Source organism: Saccostrea cucullata, unplaced genomic scaffold, assembly GCF_032062105.1.
Source record: "Saccostrea cucullata isolate Sc308-1 unplaced genomic scaffold, CSIRO_AGI_Scuc_v1 ctg354, whole genome shotgun sequence".
Lineage (NCBI taxonomy): Eukaryota > Metazoa > Mollusca > Bivalvia > Ostreida > Ostreidae > Saccostrea > Saccostrea cuccullata.
Window position 1 is genome coordinate 43231 of NW_026940030.1, and position 26520 is coordinate 69750.

The window sequence follows — 26520 nt, forward strand, 5'->3', positions numbered from 1 at the left end:
TGCTATCAAAAGGATATGTGTCACTTAGTTTATACCTAATTCTTCAAATTCAATCAATCAATCGATCAAATTCAATCCATTTCCGAATGGGAAGGTCACCAACATAAAATCATCCGTTTCTTTGCCTCTCCTGAAAATTATCAAATGTTGACTTACGAGGTTTTGGAAGCTCAGCGACAAATATACTTGTAATCATCAATAAAATGTAGCAGTACATTTCAACGTTTTCTCGCTCACCACCATAAATTCTTATTGTCCAAGAAAAGACATAGACCATACTCTTGCGTATCGAATCAACTGAGATATATGAATTCCGTTTACAGGTGATGAAGGTATATTGCTGCATAAGTAAGGGAGGTTGACGATATAGAAAAGTTAAAGTCATCACGTTTATCATAGAGCTTGGTTGTTAGATTACCATTAACGTCTTTTTCAAGTAAAATATCCAGATATAAAAAAGATATATCAGACTCTGGGGTATCTTTAATCTCAAGCTCACTAGAATATATCGTAACGACATAAAAATGAAAATTACCATTGTTAATTGACAGTACGTCGGCGATATATCTTAATGTCGAGTTGAAAGCCACAGCAAGTGTTTTCTTCTTTTCACACATAACATTTTGCAGAAATTCTGCTTCATATGAATACAAAAATAAGTCTGCCAATAACTGGGCGCAATTGGTACCCATTGGAATTCCAATAGATTGTTGGAAGACCTTGTCTCCAAAAAAGACATAGATATTGTCAATCAGAAACTCAAGCATCTTTTTGATGTCAACTTCAGAGTACTTGTATGTACAATCAGAATGCTTTTCAACAAAATAATTTTGTAAATGACCAATGACAAGATAAGTGAATTTAAGAGTTCCATTTTTAATGAAAAAGCAGCTGTCAATGATATAAATTTATAGTGGGGAATGGTTGTGTATAAAGTTGAAAAGTCGTAAGTTTTGAAGCTGTTGATTTTCGTGAAATCTTGTGATTTCAAATTGTCCAAAAATTTTTAGGCAAACGTAATTCTTAAGCAACTAACATTAACGCATTCAACATATTCTATTCATCGATCAAGAACATGCTGAAAATACATATTTCTTATATATATTGACTAATTTTTGGACAATTTATTTTTTTTCTAAAGCACACTTTGTTGTCAAAGATGGGGTGCTTAAGTTATGTAAAATAATTAAATATAGTGCATTAATTTGATACGTGTTTATATTTATACTTTGTAAACTTGTAAATTACTACTGTAATATTGGTAAACAATAAAATTACTGTAAATAAAGCAAACGTCTAAACTACATGTAAGTCTCTTAGAATAACAATATCAATTAACGATTTTCTTTTACAACTCTTGCATAATCTTCAGCTGGAAAGATGTACCAAACCGAAGACTAAGCATCTGATGTCGCAAACCAATCATTCAAAATTTTTAGGATCTCAAATAAGAAGGGAAAAAAAACCTCACAAGCTAGATTTTCTTCCTTCCTCTTAGAGTCGAATTATTAACAAATTTTGAATCGTGTTCAGAACGTGATAATGTATTAGATTATTAGATTGAGATATTTTTTTAATGCTCCAAATCCTTGGTTAGAAGACTATGAACATTCTCAAAAATTATCGTTTTAATCTTAAATTCCGTGCAGAGATGAACTTTACATGCATTGTGGCTGTAAATCTAAGAATTCGAATTAATCACATCATATATCTTAGCAGTTTCTTCGATAAATAGCATGCTCCAGAGCTGTTATTGTAAATTAAAGTAAAACAGTTTAATTAATTTCATTATATTATTATGAATTCTGTAGAAGATGGTCTAAACATTGAATTGAATACCCTGACACTTTGTCAAGAATGGACTAAAAGTATCAAGTGGATGTTCAAAACTCATAGATAGCGACTGGGGGAAAATATGAATACTATCTATGGAGGTTCTGTGTTCAGTTATTCAGAAATGGAAAAAGAATTTGATGGATTACATGATCAGTATGAACATATACTGATCTCAGTTGACAAAGAAGGTAATAACAGTGTTTTTGTCTGCTCGTTTTATTTTTTTTCAGATGAATCAGGATATAATTCTGCAAGTGATTATCCAAATTATACCCAAATGATTTCCCTTTCAAAGGAAGACATTCTTCACAATCATAGATCATTTCTTAAACATTCAAACAGGAATAGCAACAGTCTCGCTTCAAGTCATCATTTCGCAAGTCGATGGTCGATACATTGACCTTGATATCTTGCTAATTGTCAGTAAATACAAACTATCATTAAATCTAAAGTTGACTGATGTTTACATACCAATCTTTACGAAATTATTATTATTCTGAAATGCCTAAGAAATTTTTTATTTGCCCTTCATGACTAGGAGCACACGACGGATGTGGCCGATCGACAAAGAATGATTACTCCTCTATGGTAACTTATCCCACCTGTGAGACTTTTAGAGCTCCGTGTTTACTTTGTACCCGATTTGTATTACTTCAATGGTCTTTCATTTACTAGTAATTCTATTATGTTGAATGCTGACTGAAGTTTTTTACACTAATTGTAAGGCACATAAAATTGCCATCGATTTTTTTTTTCGATCGCCTGATCATATATCTACTCGTATATGTTGATATAGTAATTTATTTGTTTTTAATTGTTCTTTTAGAATTTCGAAAATAAAAGCAAAAAGTTATTTTAAAACAGTGATTTCAATGCTAAAGACAATAGTAATTATTTCCAAAGAAAAAATTGTTTACACATTGTTTTCTGGTTATAAACACTGATGGAGAAAAAATTAGTTTGAGAGAAAAAAAACAATTAAAGTAATTAAACTTTTGTTATTTGAAGCAAACAAAGAACAACCCCTTCACCATATCGTTTGATTTTTATTATTGTTTCTCAAATTAAGAGACATTATAGTACCCAGACTTACAACATTATTTGATAATAAAACCATTGAACGATAATTTCCTTGCTGATATTTTAGCGCAAAGTAATACAGCAAAACACCAACACAAAGATTGGCTAGAGGATAGGACAACTTGCCCAAAACCTCCACAATTATGTGTTGAATAGCTTTGGTATTTAGGGAATGGTGACCATGATCATAAAGTATGATAAAATTGTAAAACACTTCAAACTTCAAGGATATTCAATGTTTTATAGTTGAGAAAAAAACTTGGCTCACAAGTGGAGTAAATGTTTTACCTAACTATAAATTATCAAATTTTCTTTTAAGAACATTTTATCTTACCAGTATTTTCATTTGCCTCTTACTTTTCGTATCACCGGTATCACAAGCTGTGTCATCATATTTCAGTGAATAGCTGTGCGATTGTAAGATTGCAAACATTGTAAACACGGATTTTAACAAAGATTTGGACAAGTTTAACAGATCTGTACGTTCTTTCAGGATGGTTAATTTACCACCTTCATCATTTATATAATGGTCAAAGTATGTTTTAACAACAATATCCGCGAAAGGAAAGAAAATCTTAACTATAGCCGCACTTCTGATATATTTTCACACTGTGATATTACTAGTAATCAGTTTGATATTCTTTCGCCCTGCGATAAATTATCACCTTTATTCAATAAAAATTGAGTTTTCGCTTTTCAAACTGTATTAAATGTAAGTGATAGAACACTTTTCTTGCTTTTATATTGTACTTTAATCATCTTGAAAATTTTTCTCATCTACTTTCAAAGCAAAAATTCCTGTAAATTTTCTTAAAAGGTACGTGTCCTTCTTTGTTGTTTATCATTGAATAAATTAAATTTAAATCCTCTATTCCTTTTAAATTGGATAAATTAATTACCTAACACTTCAAAGAAGGTTAATTTCAAAGTGATATCTTTAAACCTTGCTTGCTTTTGATGAAGTAAAAAAAATCTCATCACGCTGGCGAGCTTTCCTCCATCCTCTTAGTCGAAATATTGACAAATTCTAATCTTGTGAACTAACAGAAAATGAGAGCGAAAAAAATAGAAGGAATGAAGTCAGTTAAAATATTGTTAAGTGAAAGCAATGAAATAAGTAGTTCAACGAAAACTTTTACAAAAGATTTTTGGCCACCCAATAAGGTCATATATGCAATCAAAAATGGGTAACTTCTATTATATGGAAGTGGCATAACTTTGAGTTGAAATCGAAGATAATCTATAGATGTTGACTTCAAAATAATGAAGGTCTAGGAAAAATAATGAAAATGACAAGTACATGTTGTATTGGAGGGGGAAAAAGATTTGGTTTGAAATTTTCCATTCTAATACTAGTATGCGGAAGGCCATACGTGAATAGTGTTAATTTAGTTCACATTAAAAATTCGAAAACCTAAGATCTAATTCAAGAATATGAAATTGAGACAACTAAGATGTACTCAGCAAAATGAACGATACAAGCTATAAACCAAAATCAATAGATTTTGGGAACTTTCGAAAAACAAATTTGCAATTTTCGACTTTTTCCTTTTTAGTGAGAAGCAGTTTAGTGTGTATTAAGTGTGCAAATTTATTTTTTCCTATTATGAAATGTATGGATATAGTATTTCAGCTAAAAAGTCCATTCATACAAAACAAATTAGGAGCAGAGCAAACCCGGAACTCAAATTAAAATAATCATGGGTGGGATCAGGTGCCATGGAGGAGTGAGCATTCCCTACCGATTTATTACACCCGCCGTGTAATTCTTGTCATGATCGGCAAATAATGGTTATAATCCAGCAACAATTTAGTGTGCAAATAATGGAATTACAATCAGTAGGAAAAATGTCAGTATAGATTGTATACAAAGGAGATACTCCAGATTAAACACCCAAATTACCGTTTCAATACACCTCGAAATCCTTGTTTATCAATTTCTTTTAATATCATACATACATTGTACTAGTATATTAACGTATTTGTTAAATTTATGAAAATTTTTATGGGAAAGCCCCTTTAAAAAGTACATTTTGATACACTTTTATTGTATCAATAACAGTTTCTCAGTTTGTTAAAAATGCCTAATAGTTATCTACCTCTATTCTAGCGATGAAGTCTTTTGAAATACATTTTGCATCCTGCTCATTAAAATATTTTGCATCTTAATCATAATTATATTATCGAAAAGAAATAAAAGATAAACTATTTGTAACTTCATGCAATTGGCATGATGGAACATTTACAAAGTCAAAACCTGTCGAACAATCAATTATTGTCAAAGATTTTTGTGGGGGAAAGGAAACCAAAGTAAAGTGTTTTTTAAACAATTTTTATAATTTACTTTTTTTTCTAATGTCACCTTATGCCAGACGAAGGTCAAAATAAAATGAACATAGACGATTTATTGTCAAGGAATATTAATAATCTTTATTTCAACCTTTACCTAAGATGACAAATTGGTCTCGAAGTCTTAGTCATTCTGCTTTATGATCACTTATAAATATGTATCTATAAACTAGCAACAACCTGATGGGTCTTTTCTTTTAATGTCTAGGGAAAAATGTCATCATTTCTTACTATTTCACAGTATTTGAACGTTTGAAACCTTTCTAACATTTAATTCAATGTTAAAAATGATCTGAAATTTCATCTCATAAATATATATTTAAACAATTTTCATATACATTTTTAATTTGTTAGCTTAGTATTTTCTTCATCACTGTAATAATACTTTATGAATATCAATTTCAAATTGTGGCTATCAAAATATAAATCTAATTAAAACCAAAGCAACATACAATAAATAATGACTCTAACGATTTTATTTAAGACTATAATTTAAAATTTTGACTTTGTAACATGCGTTTTAAATGCAAGAGATGTCTTTAGAAGTCGAAATGATTAACGTTTATTTCAAGTTTTATAAGTCTTTGGTAGAAAATCTTAATTTCAGCGGGTTTTTTGTTTTAAGGACAGACGAGACGTTCCTCAATAATATATCATTTTTTCCAAGATTTTGTCTTGAAGAATTACTACTTTAACGTGTTTACTGACAAAAAATTGAGGTACCTTACCGGGCATTTGTGCGAGGTACCAGAGGATGGCATTTCTTATATAATCCTTTACTGAAAAATCTTAATTTGCCAAAATGACATTTTTATTGTTTCAAATTTTTAAAAACAATTAGAAACCGGTTTAGCAATCAGAAAGTAATTAAAATGTTGTATATTTTTCATACATTATGGAGATATACAGAACAGATTTTGGGGAACATCTCGTCTGACCTTAAAAATCCTTTCTGGTGTGGTTTATATAAGAAAAAATTAGTCTGCATTGGTTTAGGGTTTTGTGCAAATGAAAATTGAATTAAATCGTTCAATTGCATTTCGAGAGCAGGAAAATAAAAAAAAAAAGACTGTTCCAGTATACTGCAAATCCAACGGTAGTGCAGATGATGGAAAACGTTTCTCATTTTAGCAACTTGCAAGTAATAGCAAAGCATAGAGTATAAAGATGACGTATAACAACTTGAAAGTTGAAGGTGAACATGCTGATTGGACACTATTATATCTTTTGTCCAAATTTTCAAAATAATTTCAACATTTTTGTTTATTGATTAAATAATTCATGCTTTCTCCAAACATATGTGGAGTTCAAATAAATCAAATTAAAATTAAATACTGTATCTTTTTTTTACTTTCCTTACAAATCGTTCACAGCTTTTATTCATGTTGATAATTCTGTTATACGGAAAAATGTAAAGCAAAAAGCGACCAAAAGCTTCTTGGGCATTTTCTATGTTCATCTGTCATCAAAAATAACTTTTATACTTCTGTTTTAGAGAAGTGTGATAATGCATACAAGAAATCGAAGATAGCCTTAAGGTGTTGCCGAGCTAACGAGGGGTAGAGAATGAAAATGACGAGTCAGGGCTGAATCGGAGGGAATATAAGGAATTTAATTGACGATTTTCGTCTATAATCTGAGAGAAACTATATATGTTAGCTGTATAGAATAAACTGTTCAGAAATAATGGCGATAATGTTAATATTTTCCCTCTTAATTTTATCCAGGTGTTTTTTTTATATATATAATGGACACTCATTCAAGGCATAATTTCACGAAAACTAAGAAATCAGTGACAGGGATTTATCAGTAAGTTTCAATGTTGACTTTTTGGGTGGAGAATCAGGAAATATTATTGGTGACTTGACTTTTTGGTGGTGGATTTCATTTACCAGTGGCGACCTATTGATTTATTGAATATCTGGGTAAATGCAGGTATGAATAGTTTTCTTTCACTAAACTTCAGCATCATGAGGAAAATCAAAACTATATTCTACTGAGTATAGCAATATAAAATGTTCCAACTGTTTCTTTTCTCTGTCTATATCATTCAGTGTCTGAAAGATGAGCAACCATTTTAGCTTTAAGAATGACAGCAGAATGGTTTATTATCTTTCAGCCATTTTTACCACAGTCACTTTTCACCATTCGCCTCCATTTTTTAACTCTACATGCTGAGTAAAAAAGGGGTGGGTATAAGAATGAATGATATGCGCCAAAGAAAAGAAAACCACTGGAATCCTGTATATGTATTTTTTTGCTTAGAGAAAAATCTATATGTAGTTAAATGTGATCATCTATGAAAAAAAACCTTAATTTTGGATGACAGAGATTAAGATAAATATTGACTAACTTATTCCATAACTTAATAAAAAAGAACACTGTGCATTTTTTTTCAATTGTCTTTCATTTTATTCATCTTATATCAAGAGTTTTAAGACTCAAGGTGAATGGCTGACTAAAATGGTGTATATTCAATGTAATCTTACAATTTCCCTTTATAAAATAAGTAGGAGTTCAGATATAATTCTTTATCTTCAACTTTACATCCTTGTGAATGTAATTTTATGTGAACTTATTTATCACTTGAACAAATTCCAATCAATTCATATTCACTTTCATTAAATACCCCCTATACTGCTGTTTGTCACACAAAAGTAAAAGCAGGTATTACCTTTTCCCTAATCGGGTCAAAGAGTTTATAATTATGATGTCGTTATTCTCCTACATTCGGAAGTTCATTTCTTAAACATATCTTTGATACTTGCTTGTAATGGAATATCACAATGAATAAATGGTAATGAAGAAGTTGACATCAGTCGCCAGACAGCGATAAAAATCAGCCAAGTGTGTTTTGGTTATTTTTCTTTACTGGACATTATAAGAAATCTTTTGATTTTAACAACTACACGGAACACGAACTGAGTAGATAAAAAATCCTGGTAATTAGCACGCAGTAGTTATTGATTGGATGTTGTCATCACAGTGTTTGGAGTTCATTCAAGAAATTCGTACTATAAGAGATGCTGAATTATCCCATAATTCAAAGGCATGGCGACGCCCCTTTTCTGATGACGTCATGATAATAAGGAGGAGTCAGGGAAAGCGCTGTTCGATGGTGCTAACCGTTAACCAGCGTCATGAAAAAGAATGATCGTAGGTGGATAGATATATGAAAGGCAAAAAACAGACTTTGATAGAAAAAAGATTTCATTGAAACGATGTTTATACTAAACGTTAAGTCACAGGAGATAAAGAACTACTGATACAACTGTTAAAGCATTTTTAAAGTACAAAAGGAAATAGACCATCTAGAAAGGTATGGTAGTTTATCACATATAAATACAAGAAAAAACGTTTTATATTACAATTGTTATATGAATTAAACAGGTGGACTATATGTTTAGATAAATATGTTTAATATTCTGTATTTGAAAGGGGGAAAATAATGGTGCTGATGTCTTCAGTCAGCAAGGTTTTACACTTTCAATTTTCTCTTCAGCTGTAAAGTTCTGCCCTGGTATATCTAAGCGCAATCGCCTTTAATAAACATTTCGTACAGTTTTTATTTCTATAAAGGTAATTTAGATTCTTACAAAGATTTGAATTTTATTTTCTAAAGTTTATTATGTTTTTTCGCTACTTTTCCTGTTATGTCTCTTAGAAAGAATGAAGATTTAGTTAGAAGCTATAGAGTGTTTTTCGCTATTTCTTGTAGCAGGTGTATTCAATACAGGTGTATTTAAAGACGTGCGTGTCTGCTGCCTATTCTATTCTATTTACTGAATAAATGTTATTTAAAGCTAACTTTACTTATCCAAACATTTTATTAAAACATTTGCTCTTTTACTTTATTTTTTAAGTAAGTGTGTATTATCAACATTTCAAAGTTTCAGAAAAATTTGATTCTTTCTGGGTAATTGTATGCAACATTGCGTAAAATAAATTTGCAATATTATAAGACCTTGCCTTTTCGTTAAAGAGTCTTGACCAATTGGAACTATTCTAGATAAAAGACTTTTCATTGCCTTATTGTCTTACATTGTCTTAACTCAAAGAAGACAATTTGACTTCTAATTTTTCGTGTTTAAGGATTAAATACTAAATCAAGATGTAGGTGAAATAAGTTTCCTTTGGTTATGAACGATTTAATATGTATTGTCTATATACGACAGTAACTTAGCCTGTCTTTATATGGCAAACAAAATCGTTTCATGAAACTCGTTAAAGGGGAAAAAAAACTTTTGTCATAAAATATCTTATCAAATGCATCATGTTTGCAGGCTGTTCTGTTATCAGAAATATATTATTTAAAAAAAAAAACGGAAAAGTTTAGTTTCATTTTTTATTTCAAAATATTGGTTTTCTTGTTCGGAACAGCATAGACTTGCAGTGTAGCCATGTATCTTTAAAGACAAGGATGCTTTTTTTCACATAATTGTGTTTTAAATCCATCTTTCTAATATGATTTGTTTTATATTTAACATAATCGGGTGAGGTGTTTTCGAGACCAAAAGATAACTTCTGCTTAATTTGAAATTCCTTGATTGTTCTATTATTTAAACAGAATAGGAGGTAAGCTAGTTCTAACAAAGGACGAAAAATTATCGATTGCGTATTTAAAAGAAAGTTCCCGTTGCTATATTAATAATACCCACACCTTCTAAAGACCGATGGATTATATATTGTTTTACGTCTCAATTGAGAATTTTTCATTCATATAGAGACATCACCATATACCGGTGAAGGGCTTCAAATTTAGACCTTTACTCAGCACTCAGGGCCATTGAAAAGTGAGGGATCTCTATCGTACCAATTAGCGTCTGCTGTGACACGGAGCCTCTGTATAAAAATTTTAGAATGAAACTATCAAAAAAAGAAACAGTTGATAAAAGTTTTAAATTTATACAAAAGATTATTGAGAGAGTTCTCTCTTCTTGTTGAATGTTCCCCGTGCAATGTGCATTGTCTAATGTTTTTGTATTAAATATTGTTCTCTACAACTTTAACAAGTTTTACGAGATTAAAGTCATTGTCATTGTTATTAAGGTTATTAAGGCGTCATCCGAAGGAAGCGCAATTTTCATTTCAAGGTTTTGTGCGCTTGGCGAAGGAACAATTTCTACCCATTTTTATACTCCCCGCTTGAAAAGTGGAAGGGTAGATAGTGATCGGGATGTCCGTCCGTCGGTCTGTTACGCTTTGGGGTATCCATCTCTTATCCGCAATCCCCTTATACCACTCAATGAATTTTTATGAAACTTTCAAAGAATCTTCGTTACAAAGTGCAATTGTTCACCTCCTATTTTACTTTTTGATAGGACACATAGTTCAGGTTTCCCATAGCAAAACATGGACACTGCTATTCTTTCTATAATATTGAATGGTACCCATCTCTTATCTGCAACTCTTACTATACCACTGAATAAAATTTAATGATACATGTCCCTTCAAAGAATCGTGATGTCATGATGTCATTGTGCACCTCCTATTTTATATTTTGATCTGACACTTATTTCGTGTTTCGAAGAACAAAACATGGACTATGTGTTAAGCCATTATAATGGTAATGGAGGCGGGGTATAATTTAGTGAGCTCAATGCTCACAGTACCTGTAGTCTGTCGACTTAGGTCAGTCACGACCCTATGATCACAAAGCGAGGGCTCAATCTACTGAGTCACATTGGCAGCCACTTTCTTAATATTACTTACTTACTTAATCCTCTTCGTGCTGGTTAGCACATAAGGCCGTCACCAGAGACTTCCACGCTGGCCTGTCCTGTGTACATTCTTGGATCTGTCCCCATGTCCAGCTGTTCTTTCTCTACAGATCTTCTCCATGTTTCTTTTGGTCTTCCTCTCTTTCCTTTGCCAGATGGTGTCCATTTCAAAGCAACCCTTGGGATGGAAGTTGGGTGCATTCTACATACATGTTATATTTCCACTGCCATTTTCTTCTTTTTATAACAAAACAGATAGGGGGGTGGTGTTGGTCTTTTTGTACAGCTCTTCATTTGAGATGGTATTTGATCACAAAGCGAGGGCTAGTATCTACTCAGTTACAGGCAACGTTTCTTAATATACTTAGCTCTATTGTTGTTATCCGGATCCGTCCATCAGTCTCTTCTCTTCTTTTATTCATTTCTCTTACTCTTTAATCATTTAACAAATCATTTTGGAATAATAATTGTGGCCTCTTTGCTATTTATCCAACTAAGAAGGAAGGTATATATATCAAGAGACAATCTCTTACGTATTGGTATTACTGGTTCGTGATAGAAAGAAGACATAGTCTAAATATTAATGTGGTGTTACAGATTTATAAATCATAAAAGACAGGGAATAGGACAATAGCCCCTATTATATATCTTCAATTTCTACAAAAAGTCCAAGCTTTAAGTGTTTATTAACACTGTTATCCTTTCAAACAATCTTCCTTTAATTACTCTTACAATTTCATCAACATATTCATAATACAGAATATGAGGTGTTGTCATGTAGATGTGAAATAAAGTTTCAGAATTTCTTTTTCATATTCAAGGCTAAATGAGAGTTGTAAAGGGTTTTTTCCATAAAAACCTGGTTTCCAAAACGCTTTTTAGCCTATACGCAGTATAGCCAAATAATCCTGTCCACGTTAATCGATGATATCTTGCAGATTACAATAAGGTGTCGAAATTTTCATTTTTACTCTGGGTTTAATATGGGTGATGGGGTTTTAAAAAATGGCTTCTTTTCTTTCTTTTCTTACAGAAACTTAGTTCCAATTGCAAGATATCATGCATTTTAAGAAAATTCTTTTTGGAATATGTGAGGTTGTTCCTTTAAATGTGCAATAAGGCTTTAGAATTTTGAATTTTGATGTTCACTCATTTCACAAAAAAAATTGTTTTCAGAATTACCTTTACATTTTACGCAATAGCTATTTTATCTTTTGCAAAATAATTGGGTTTGTCCCACAGACATGCAATACGGTATCGGAATTTTCATTTTCAGCTTAGGTGTCTAAAGGGATCAAAAAGGAATTTTCACAAAAAATTGTTTTACAGATCTCCACAAACATTTTACACAGAAGCCTTCCTAATTTTTCAAGATGCTTTGGTGAAGGGGGTGTTCTGTAGACGTGCAATAAGGTTTTTGGAATTTTCATTTTCACTTTTGTGCCAAATAGGGTCGAAAATGACAATTTCAAGTTTCATGTTTCTTTTCCTTCCTTTTTCCTTTACAACAAATAAGAAGTAACAAAATCATCTTTTTTGGACAATGATTGATGGTGACATGCATTACGGCAATAAAGAGTGACTTTTAATTTTTACGGAAACCTGGTTCCAAGAAATCCTGTTGCATTTTGACGAGTAGCTTATTTATCCTTTGGAAAATAAAAGATGGTGTGCAATAATGTTTCATGATCAGTCTTTTTCATTGGGGCGTCTATTTGATTGGGATGTTCTGCAGTTGTGCAATTAGGTTTCGAGATTTTCAGTTTCAACATTAAGGGTTAAACCGATGGTTTTTTTTTTCAAAGAATGAAACCGTTCACGGTAGCTCAGTCGGTAGAGCGCTCGCTCCGTGATCAGGAGGTCTTGAGTTCGCATCTCGACGGCGACTGACCCAGTTGATAAAATGGGTAGTAACTGTTCCTTCGCCATGCGCTCGGCACTTTGAAGTGAAAGTTGCGGGTCATTCGGATGAGACCTTAAAAACCGAGGCCCCGTGTCAGCGGCAGGCGTTGGCACGATAAAGATCCCTTACTGCTCAATGGCACTGATTGCCGAGTAAAGGTCAATTTTTGAAATTTTGACGTCTCCATATGAGTGAGAAATTCTCGAGAAGGACGTTGAACAATATACAATCAATCAATCAAAGAATGAAAGCGTTGTTTCCTTGCAAACTCCTCCTACATTTTAAAGGATTTTTTGTTTAAAAATCTGGTTCCTAGAGCTCATCTTCTATTTTAAGCAGTAACCATCACATCTTTAGCAATTGAAGGTGATTGGGGGCATACTGCAGGTGTGTTTTAAGGCTTTTTGATTTAATTGTTCATTCTGGGACGTGTTCAGGCTAAAAATTGGACTTTTAATTATTCATTCAAGTTTTAAAAGGACGAAGAAAGATAATTCAATCATGGACCTATGTATATTTTAAATTGATATGACATTTTAAAAAAAGAAACATACGGAGTTTCTAGACATAAAGGGTCTTCAGTACCAAGTGATATTATTTTTATTTTGGAAACAATCATGATGTAATCTTGATCTATTTTATTGAAAGTCTCATTCCAGTTCAAAAATTTATACTTAAAATTTTCTTTTTTATTAAAAGGGGTTTTCCTTTAAAAAGTTTAAAAACTATATTCAACTTAAAATCCGAAGAAATAAAAGCATCAAGGACAGAAACTTTGTCAAATTTCAACATGTACATGTGTACGCATTGTCAAGCAACAGTAGCTAAAGACATCTTGTTAAGAATATATTGATATATGTTTATGCTACTTGCCAATCTATAGGAATGAATATTAATATATTCTCTTTCAAATATTGTGCAAGCTAAGTACTTCTAAACACAAAAAGAGTCCTAGCTGCAAGTAAGGAATAACATTCTATATTTAAAAAAAATCCTTATGTGGGGTCGTTTGCAATACTTCAGTCATTAAAGATCTTTTATTTTTTAAAATAAAATTGCCCCGACTTACAAATATTCAGCATATTTTGAAGTATCATATACACATATCAATGAAATCATCACTAGGCAGAAAAAGAAAGAATTTTTTAAGTTTTATTTTTCTTATGCCAATTTCTTTCATACTTTTTGAAAATCTCCTTTATTGGCTTAATATACTTATATATGGTAAAGATTATTGACGTCACATTAAAAAGGATATTCCTCTTTTCCGATCCTCGTGCTAATCCAAGTGTTTTTCTTCGCTGCTAATGATTTCTCACGTGAGTAAATGAGATCTGATCTTTTACTTTTGTGTTCCCTTCTATCTGATTGAAGAAATAAAATCTAATTTTTTGAAGGTATAATTAAATGATCTCTTATCTAAAAATTTTATTCCGCCACACCAATACGCCATTGATCACTGAAGTTAACTAGACATAAATAAACTGTCGGTCTTATCCCATCTTATCCGTTTTAGCATCCTTCTTTGTGCCGCAAATTTATTTTTATAACTTTTCTCGATATTAAATTAAATCTATGTCTTTATTCCTGCCATTTGATTGTCGCCGTTTTACAAACTTAACGTCGGATGTGGCGGAATTTTCTCTGAGATGTTTTACGACTTTGAGCGGGATCTTCGTCACCAAAGCTTTTAACGGATTCTAGTTAATGGCTGATCAGGAGAAGCGTCAAATTGGTTTTATATGGGTGTACATTAAGATATTAATAAGTTATTGTTCAATCAAGAAGGGACGATTTTTATCAAGGTGTAATGAAAATCCCAGTCGCGTTTAGAAGCCCTGTAAAACAATATCTTCGTAACACTTTTTTATACAATTATCCGTTAGTTTGACGCTCCACATAGCTAAGGTAACACAATATATTTCAAATACTTGTATACGTTTTTTAAACCAAAATAATCATAAATAATTGATGTCCAAAATCAGACACAATTGCAATGTATGTGATGTAATAAAACGAGACATATTACGAGAAAATAAATTGTTTTGGAAGTTACTTACATCAATCAGGAGATTAAGTACAAAAACAATATTTACCTTCGGTGTTGATGAGTGTCTGCGCACTGGATGACGATAATGATGCCACTAAATATATCACTTTCTTATTATGGACCATCCTTAATCGCTATCATTAAGTCAAATTATTTTAAATTTGGCGGTTGTAATGTGTAGTTCTATACCAAATGTGTCGATAGCGTCTAACATAAGAATCTTAATGAGAGATATATTTTCATCCTGTTGAGAGTTTTGTCGAAAGTCGTACAAAATAACCCCAAAATGACGTCTTCTAAAACAGAGAGCAGTTGATTAACATGGATAAGTGTTAAATAGGTATTGTCTTACATATTGTCTTACATTTTTATAAGATTTTGGGGACACATCTTATGGAAAGAAACTTAGCATGAAAATCAACCACAAAAATCTCTCGTTACTATCATTACTCCTATTCCATTATTTACATGTGACGTCACATCACTAAGTCAACATTTTATACAACTGTATTTTTTTCTTTAAGTTAAATATTGGACAAGGTTTGAGAGCCACGTTTATCATTGGTACTAGTCATAAGATATAAGTAGTTTACTTAAACTTTCTTCATTACTATATTTACGAAAGATGAAAGTGACCAACAATAAACCTTATTCAATTCAAAATCAGACATAGTTGATATCATGGTCAGCAAAGTATTATATTTAGATCAAATTAAAGAAAATAAATTTACAGTTTGGACAGGATTGTGAAATGGTTTTACTCTTTGATAGCTTTTATTTCGAAAACATTTAGACATGGCAACAGCTAGCAAATTTGAATTTAAGACTATTTTTCTTCAGTATTTCAAAGTGATTGGTATGTAAAACGTTTCTATATTCGATAACAGTGTGATGTAAATTCAACACTTTGTGATGTAATGAAACATATGGAGATAACGAACAGTATTCAAGATAAAAAGTCCACAAACAATACAAAATATGTGCATAGCAAACGCGGACCTCCATAACATAGGAGGTGGGATCAGGTGCCATGGAGGATTGAGCATCCCCTGCCGACCGGTCACACCCGCCGTGTGCTCCTTGTCATGACCGGGAAATAACGGGAAAATCCGTCGTCAATTCAATAGAGATTTCAATAGATTGTTGCTCTGTGACCATGCTCCTTCAGTTGCATGCTCCTTCAGTTGACTTATCAGAATGGGACTTCTCCATTCAGACAAGTGAAGCATCACTGATCGAGAGGTTGCGAACGTTGACTGATTTGCGAAGCCCTGAAATTCAGTAACCATTTTTCAATAACCCTTTCATCAACTTACAGTTTTCTGAATGGAATAGCTATACTGTTTTAATGTGAAAACGTACATTTTTAGTTGAAATAATTAACAAGTTAAATTTGAAATTACTAGTATTAGGAATATATAAACAAGTTTTCGATACAATGTTTTCATGCGGTCATGATAACTAAGTTGGTAAAGCGCTCGCTCTGTGATGGAAAGGTCGTGAGTTCGATTTGAAGTTGGTAGCAACTGTATCTTCACCAAGCACTCACCACTTTGAAGTGAAAGTTGCGGGATTCGGAATAGAACCTTAAAAAGTCCTGTGTACGCCACGTCAGGCGTTGGTTCGATATTTAAAGATCCCTCAATGTTCAGTGACTCTGAGTGTCGAGTAAAGCCCTTCGCGGGTATATGTTGACGTCCCTAGTGACAGATTCTGGAATGGGACGTAAAATAGTATAATACAACATATAATAACATAAACTATATTTCAGTCACAAAAAGCATAATATTACTGAAGTGTAAATAAATGTCAATCAAGGATTAAGCTTCTATTGTAGAATGGGACTTTCCCCACGGACAGAATTTCGCCCAGGTAGTCATGCTCTAGACCAATTTGCTCTTCAACGAGGCTTATCTTCATGTGAAATTATCATAACCCTCAAATATTTTTCCCATATACTCAATGTTAAAAAGATAGAGGGTACTTTTATTCGATATTATTCTATTTTTATTAAAAATATATATAACTTAAAGCAAAAAATTGTTGTTCATCTGAAATATAACTATAAAATCACAAACATCCCAGTTTCATTTTTTACGTAATATATGGGCCAAAAAAGAGCCTAATCAAAATATCCGTATCCTTTCTAATAAGTTGCCAAATTTAGAGTTTACAGGGCCTTGATGTCGAATAGCTGAAACATAATCCTACATCGTGTTCATGTTCTTCTTCACCCTACAACTCTGGTTCTGCTGAACACGTTATTACTGGTGACATAAATAAATGTATACTTATATATTGAGGACCTTAGATCACAAATATCTGTAGAAGATTATGCCAGGCAATGGAGACATGAAAAAGAATACTTTGAAACTTTGTCAGAATGGATTTGATGTTTCAGATGTATGTTAAAATCCACATTAAGCGACTGAAAAGCAATATGAAAACCATATATCCTTCTGTTTTCAATAATCCAGAATTAAGTGAAAAAAAAATAGATGGAAAACATGACCAATATACTTACTGGTCTCTGCTGACAAATCAGGTAACAACATTGTCTTTGTTTGTAAGGCTCATTATATTAAATGCATTTTAGAGAAACTTGAATATAATTCTACGAGTAGAAATCCAACTTAAACTCATATATTGTAGCTCTCTATCAAAGGATGTAATTCTTCAAAAAGCATGTGTCCGTTTTAAATATATATATATTTTTTTAATATTCAAAATTACCATAATGAATTTGACTTACCATATCTATATTAGAAACCGAAACTTAATAAAATTTCTTACAAAGCTACAAGGTGGGTTCCAGTAAATGATCAGGCTTATTTCATTACTCCTGGCTAAGATATTAGCAGTAGTGAAGGAAAATCCTCAAGAGTACTGTAATCAATAAGATATGGATACTAAAAACAATTCCAAGAGACTTTTGCAACATTTGAAATCACAAAATTTTACCAAAATGAACAACATAAAAACCCACGACTTTTCAGCTTAATATACAACTATTCCCGCGAAAAAATAAAGCCAGGCTTTCTGACATCATTGGCATGTGCTTTTTAAGTAAAAATGAAACTCGTAAATTTACTCACCTGTCATTGGTCATTTGCAAAATGAATTTCTTTAAAAACATTCTGATTGTACACACAAATACACTGAAGTGGATGTAAAATGAAAGATGTTCGAGATTCTGATTGACAAAATCTTTGTGATTTTTGGAGACCAGATTTTCTAATAATCTATTGGAATTCCCATGGGTACCAATTGGGTCCTGTTTTAGCAGACCAATTTTTGTATTAATATGAAGCATAATTTGTTTAAAATCTTTTATCGGATAAGAAAAAAACACTTGGTCATGTTGGTGTGACCTTCAACTCGACTTTAAGATGTATCGACGACGTATTGTCAATTAACAATAATTATCTCTATTGTTATGTCGACATAATATATCCAGGTGAGCTTGAAATAAAATATACCACAGAGTCCGACACACATGTTTCATATTTTGATCTTTTAATAGAAAAAGATGTTAATGGTTATATAACAACAAAGCTTTATGATAAATCATCACGGCTTAAACTTTTCAATCGACAACTTCCCTTACTTATGCATTAATATATCTTTGTCCTGCATATGGAGTTTATATCTCTCATTTTTTTCGATACGCAAATGCATGCTCTACATATGCACAATTTCTAAAACGAGGTAAGTTATTGACAAACAAGTTGATCAATCAAGAATATCAGCAGTCTCTTTTATAGTCATTTCTATGGTCGATACAATGACCTTGTCAACAAAAGCATTTTTATCGTATAAAAACATTAATGGATTCTGATTGTTTTTTTTTTTGTATTATAATTTTCAATTTTTTTTCCTTTTGAAGGTTCTAATGTTTATTGGACTTTTGATTTCGAATACTGTTCGTAATCTCCACATATTTCATTGGTAAGGCGAAAATGTTTTCATTCTAAGTCTGACTTCAACAGGAAAAGACTGTCTTAGAGTGGACCTTCCCTCAAGGGAATAGTATTACTTTAGAGAATATATCTCCTGGGGGGAAATAAACCTGTAAATAAAGTTTCCCTCTTTGGCAGATTTACGTATTTCTGAAAATTTTTAGGGAATATATGGTTTTGGTGGGAAAATATTGCTCTAATATTAGACACCCAACTAGGAGAAAAACTTACTCTAGAGCAAGACTTACTCATTAGTGGGAAAGTTTTGCTCTTCAACACATTTGAAACACAATCCACAGCAAAAAAAATTAATATGAGTTGATTTGTGGATTCACGATGGATAATCGTGAATATGATATGATACTTAGCGAAAATAATTGCATGTGTATATTGTATAACTTTAAAAGAGATTTTTTATTTTAGTTTCAGGAAATTTCAGTTCATTTCAATATCCATTCGGAATTTAAATAGAACTTGAAGTTTTTAACTAAAGTAAAGAGATCACAGATTTTTCGTCATTTAAATTAATCAATGCATGTGTAACAGTGACCTTAATTGCATGAAAAGGGCATGTTGACCCTGTGTAAGGATGACGGAGATCGTACTGTGCGAATCCTTGGTTATAAATGTTTTTTTTTCTTTTTTACCATTCACATGGCAGTGTCGATCGGTAGCCATATCTGACAAATGATAATGACATTGATTAATCATCATTAATCCATGAAACTCATTTTTCATTTTCATTTCCGCGGAACTTCTTCCGGAATCCTCCAATTTTATGTTCCATTATGGTTGCTCCGTAGGTACAACTAACAGTTAATTATGTGCTGAAATCAATGCGCGTTCCTCCTCAACAAAGATTGCTGTTGTAAGAACATGGGGGAAAGAAATAATAACAGATATGTAATATTATTTATGGTTATAATCTTTTTTATTCATTCACATCAAATAGAAATAAAACAATCAATTTTATTGATAGCTGACAATCTGAACAGCAAAATGTGTATACATATTCTTATATTTATGCACAAGTAGCTGTTATAAACAATGGAGTATTTGCCCTGTGACCGAAGGTGGTGGGTTCAAACCCCGAAAGCGACTGAACTAAGTGGACAAGTCGATAGACTTTCTAATACCCCATTCATACGACGAAAATTTGCTTATGTGTGTAAATTTACATGTAAGTAAATCTACACACGAAAGTAAAAGATAATTTGCTATGCGTTCAGGCGAGATTTATGTACTGCTAGTAAATCCTCATATTTTCATTAAAAAATAAGGAGATGGACAGATTCAAAATTGTGAATTTTTATAGAAAAAGTCTATTTTCTTACTGTTTGGGTAAAAATCTAACTTTTGAATGTTCCTAAAAGACTAGGGTGGAAATCCGATCCACTAATTTATATAATTTTATTGGTCCGAAAGAAAAGGAAGTTAATGTTCTAAGGACAAAGAAATGGTATAAGAATTTACACACAAAGAAGAAAAAATTATTAAAATTTTTATTTACTGTAAGAGCCGTAGGATGTAAAGAAAAAAGATGACTATTGCCATCTACTGATTGACGTCTTCAGCAGAAATAGGACGATTGGAATCTTTTTGGTTTTTTTGAAATCTACAGTACATCAAGTGTGTGGGGCCATTATAAAATATCCTCTTGAAAATGATACAGGAAGGATAAAGAGATAACGAACAATATTCAATATCAAAGTCCATAAAACAATACAAAATAGGAGCAGAGCAAACACGGACTTCCAAAACATCAGAGATGGGATCAGGTGCCATGGAGGAGTGAGCATCCTCTGCCGACCAGTCACACCAGCCGTGTGCTCATTGTCATGATCGGGAAATAACGGAAAAATCCGTCGTCAATTCAGTGAACATATATACACAATTGACTAACAATTAGTGTGAAAAACGTCAGTCATGTAATTATGTATTTTCAAGGAGAATGAAAAGGATGATGAAAACTAAAAGTGACCGATCTCAAAAAATCTTTGAACAATACAAATATGTGAAAAGGAAATTAACATGAACCCCTGGGCATTATGGGGTTATGTGCCAAAGAGGATACTTAGAAATGCTTACTTTCAACGAGTTTATTGAAATTCCTGTAACATTAACTTATATGTGAGTAGCTTGTCTCGATTAAAAACAGAGAAGGGTAGAAGAAAGTCATCAAGAGCTAAACGGTAATTGGGCCCGAGCAATTGATGGAATGCATGTTCCTATCATAGCTTCGGAGCATTCCAAAGGAGACAACTTGTATAGTAAGGGCAGCATCCTACAGGGCACTTGTTAGCGACCACAACTATTATTATCTTTAAAGATATAAACAAAAACCAGCCAGAAAGGGTGCAAGATGCCCTCGTTTTTGGCAAATTCGAAAATTTATCTTAGAGGAGATAATGGCTCATTGTTTGAGTTTTAACTTTTAGCCACCATGTTTAGTAACTTATATTTTACGTACCAATGCATACACAACCGAAACAACACTTAAAATGGAGATTTATGCAATAAACAAAACAAAGTACATACATAAGTAAATTTGCTGCGTGTTCATACAACAAAATTTACACACATGAACTAATAATTTGCTACAAAAGGTATGCAAAAGTTAATTTGCACCTAGTCCTAACCAGGTGTAAATTTACTCCACTGTGCAGAATTTGCATATGAGTAAATCCGTTCATACGACAAAAATTGCACACGTGAGTGAATTTACTTATGTGTAAAATATACTGAGGTATGTAAATCATGTCGAATGAAATGGGGTATTTTAAGTCGATAAAATATAGGCAGCAACTGTACTTCCGCCAAGCAATCGTCCCTTTGAATTAGAAGTTGTATTTTTTCAAATGAGATCTATTAAACTACATGTAGGCCTAGTTTCACGACAGTCGTTGGCACAATAAAGATTTCCCACTGCTAAATGGCCCTGAGTGTCAAGTAAAGTCTAAAGCAGCTTTTCGTCGTTATATATATGGTGACGTTTCTATATGAGTAGAAAAATTCGAAAGGGACGTAAAATAACATACAATAATAATAATTCTTATAAATAACTGAAAAAAGGTTAAAACCTTACTGCACATCTCCTTTCATATTCTAAAAGGTGAGGGTAAGAGGGGTTTGAGGAGGAAGATTTTGTCCAATTTCTTTTTAAGATGTGAAACCCTATTGCACATTTTCAGGACACCATCTGTCATACTCAAAAAGATGAATTGGATTACTACTTAACACGAAGAAAGGTTTGAGGAAGACTACCCAATTCAAACATGTATAAAAGAGTTTGCTGCGTAAGAATTTAAGTTTTCAATTTCTGTCCCGCGGTAAATACTGTTACATTTGTTTCATAATGAAGCAAATTGAGCTTCCCATGGATTTGTCACCCATACGTTATCAAAGTTCTCCAAGTCAATAACACAAGACTTAGTGTTCAGTACATATGTATTTCATATAGAAGAATACATTTCATTATTTTAAACTACTCGATACTTGTTACTGATAATCACTTGAGTCGTAAAAATTTTGATACAAGAAAATATTTCATTGCCTCATTAGATTTTTTATACATCAAATTTGTTACTTTTTAGTGCAAAAGGTCACACAATAATTTACGCGCATTAATTTGCAAGATTTGTTCAATGATTAATATTATTCAAAATATTTTACGTAAAATAAGATTATATTTATCGCCATAGTTACATCAAATGAAATATGATAAAGGTTAAAGTGATTAAACAAAGAGTAAAAAAAAAAATAAGTACAAAAAAGGTCAACTTAATTGTAACGTAGCTCAGCAAGATGCACACAGACCCCCTATTTTCTTTGCGATTTTGAGTCATACTATATGTCGAGTACTTATCCAAAAAAATAAATACAAATATTTATAACATAGCAAAAAATATTTAAAAAGGAAGATACTGACTATTATGGCATGTCAGCTAGTCAATTGCGACTGTGTAAGGAATTGGTGATATAAATCTTAATTAGTGACAGAATAAGAAAAATCGTAAATTCCTGGCTCTTGTCACAGGAAATGATTAGAATCCCTGCCTTCGTGTCATGATTAAACATGAGTGATTTCCATCCACTTATTCACATTTTTTTTAGATTTCAAAAAGCAAATTGTGGAAAGAGTACATTAATCATTTTTGAAGACTTCGGGAACAAATAGAAACTGTCTTTGTCTTCAGGTTACACGTGTTTTTGTACATGAGCATACATAAAATTGACATCTAGTCACTGATAAGTACCATTTAAATTACTTTGTTGAAGAAATTAATATTGTCACTGTACTATGTTGTAACTTATTCAAGTACTATTCAAATTCTATGACATAATATCATAATCTACAATGTTATGTATTCTAGCATCTGATTGGTCAATACAACACAAATACCCAGTAACATTATTCTCGCATCTTCAACATTAGTTATATGTTTTGTATAAAATCGTGATATCCATAAATTGATCAGTTTTCTAACGTTCAGGCCTGTTACGTTGTCAGATAAAAATAGAAGTAGGGATAGAAATATCTAGATATTTTCAACAATAAAGGTCATTGCTTTTGAGATACCGTCAATAGCTTATGAGATGTAAACAATCAATGACATATCATTCATTAGACGGACATTCCATTAATGGTCTCTACTGGTGTGTCTTTACAAATAATCTGTCAACAATGGGTCACTACTGCTCTTTCATTCATCCAATGAGATTCTCTTAATTATCTGAGGAATAGTGCGCACCCGTGAATTTAAGGACATTTGCCATAACGTAAATTATCATATTACGCACAGCTAATAAGTAGGAGTAAAATTGTATGTCATCTATACTATACAATACAAACAACATTAAAACTCAGTTACATTTGTGTTTAAATGTACAGAATAGGTAAGGCATACTTTTACAAAGAGTAATAAACCATGTGTACTTTAAGATTCAGTGTATATAAAATTCAGTATAAGAGTATTGAATGTTCAAAAGGTAATGGTAAGTTGTCCGTAAAAAAGTCCGTTGAATAAGTATAAGAAGTTTTAACCGTTATGTTATTACTTAGTCTAGTATTAAACTTTCTTATTTGAGATTTATACGTTTGTTTTAAATATTTTTGATTTTTTTTTTCAGATGCCACGATACAGTTTCTACAGAAATGTCTTCTGTTTCGCCATCACAATCTGTACGACGATCATGGCAACATCAGGGTCACGTAGCTTTTCCAAATCAGATTTCATGAATTTCATTTCCACAATTCAAGATCCTAACCTAAAAGTACTAAGTCAGATATTAAAAGACGAAGCGTGGAGACGGAAACTGAACGAACTGTCCTCGGAAATTGACGATATTGATCTCTCCGAAGAATATCTGAACGAACTGTCATCCGAAAATCAGAGACGAGGTTATCTTCCCTCTTTTATGTCTGTAAGAAAAAGGAAAGTATTTTGGCAACCAATGCCCTTCGTTCCACACGATGTAAGGCAGAATTCAAGGGATAAGGATGCAGGAACGAATGATAGTCCTAATAGTGGAACAATATTAAGATATGGTTAAATCTAAAGTTCTTTAGAACATATTTCTATGAATTATTTCATAGTTTCTTTTATGCCTTTCCAGCTAAATAACTGAAAATGTGAACAAAGGTAACTACAATAATGTAACAGCACTTCAACCACATAAATTTCCTTCGCAAGATTCCATTGTCAAATGCATCGCATGATTGTCTTATATTCTCTTTAATGCAAATTATATAAACTTTTGTATTCTTCAACCTTACCATACCCTCTAATTTATGAATAAACAGAGCTTTTTAGTTGTATTCGTTACTTTTTTATACAATGGTTTTGTTTTTGCTTTTTTTATTTGGTATCTCAAGCCCAAATGCATTTTCCAAGAAAAGTCGGAAATCTGTTGGTTTTTTTTTTTTGTTTTTGTTTTTTTTGACGCAAAGGTCTTAAAATTAATTTCATTTTTTGTGCAACTGAGAAAGGAGAATACCGGTATTATGGATTTGGTTGTATCTGACGTTTTGTACTTTATAGACACTAAGATATCGGACTATTTAAGGCGAATGTAACAGTCAAACCACTGTTTCTTGTATTTTTTTTTATTTAAGAAAAGAATTTATTTATAAAAGTCCCCTTAAATTTCCTTCAAATCATTGCCGAAAATCGAAGAACTAACACAAATAGAGCTTTAATTAAATGTCACAAAGTAAATTAATTATGAATTGAATTCTGGACTCACTCGTTTAATCTTTTATTAAATGTGTCTAGATAAAATGATATCCATCTACTCCTCTGATAATTAGCAAGAGGCGACAAGAATTACGTTTTAGCCGCTTTAAAAAAGCTGTAGATAGCCTATAAATTAACAGTTATGTGTAATTTTTGTAAATATTTAGAATTCGGAGGCCCATTCTACAAATAAATATATCTTACGACTAAAACAAAAAATGTAATTTGTTATAATTTTCCTATTTACTTTAAATTAAAAAAAATGAAAAAGACGCTAATGGTAATCTAACAACCAAGCTTTATGAAAAACGTGATGACTTTAACTTTTCTATCGTCAATTTTGCTTACTTGTGCAGCAATATACCTTCATCACCTGCATATGGAGTTTATATATCTCAGTGCATTCGATACGCAAGAGCATGCTCTACATTTTGTACAATTTCTAAAACGAGGTTAATTATTGACAAACAAGTTGATGAAACAAGGATTTCAGCAGCCTCGTTTAAATTCATCATTTCATAAGTTCTATGGTCGATACAATGACCTTGTCAGCAAATTAAATTTATCATTGAGTCAAATGCTGACTGACGTTTTTCATACTTATTGTTAGTCCATTATTTATACACTAGATTGACCACGGACTTTTCCGTTATTTCCCGATCATGACAAGGAGCACACGGCGGGTGTGACCGGTCGGCAGGGAATGCTCACTCTTCCATGGCACCTGATCCCACCTCTGATGTGTTGGGAGTCTGTTTTTGCTCTGCTCCTATTTTGTACTATTTTATGGACTTTGATATTGAATACTGTTCGTTATTTCCTTCATTTTATCTTTTTTAAAATAATGTTTAAAGATATTTTAAGCTTGAAAATTTAGACAAAATTATTAATTTTGTGCAAACAAGCAAAATTTTTGGTCTTAGTCGTAATTTCTTTTGTATAACGAGTCCCTCATTCATTTTTAACCTCGATCACTATAACGCATAACACTTACAAAACCCAGTGAAAAGATTAAAATGATGAAAAGTAATCACCAAACTAAAAAAAATTACATACATTATGCAATAAAAATCTGTGAACAGGGCAGAAAACATAGACCCTTGAGAATAACAGACGTTGGATCAGGTGTGTAGCAGGAGTAAGCATCCCCTGGTCACATTCGATATCAATCATATGTATTGGTCAGGTAGACGGACAGCCTGTAATCAAATTGGGAATAAAACAAAGGCATGATAATTGATTTGAACTACGACAGCAAAACAAGACCAAATGATAGGTTATGTTTGCTAACAAGATCATTATAAAGACCATAGAATGTACGAAATGGTGGCTTTAAATGAGGTTGTTGAAAAGACTTTTAACCTAATAAGCCTTGGTGAACTTTTAA

At 32.1% G+C, this 26520-nt stretch overlaps 1 long non-coding RNA gene across 1 annotated transcript; it reads left to right on the top strand.

Moving 5' to 3' along the window:
• The first annotated feature begins 8480 nt into the window (after positions 1 to 8480).
• LOC134254603 (uncharacterized) lies at positions 8481 to 24715 on the top strand. Its single transcript, XR_009989339.1, has 2 exons — positions 8481 to 8584; positions 24028 to 24715. It is a non-coding gene; the product is annotated as an uncharacterized LOC134254603 (long non-coding RNA).
• The last annotated feature ends 1805 nt before the right edge of the window (positions 24716 to 26520 follow it).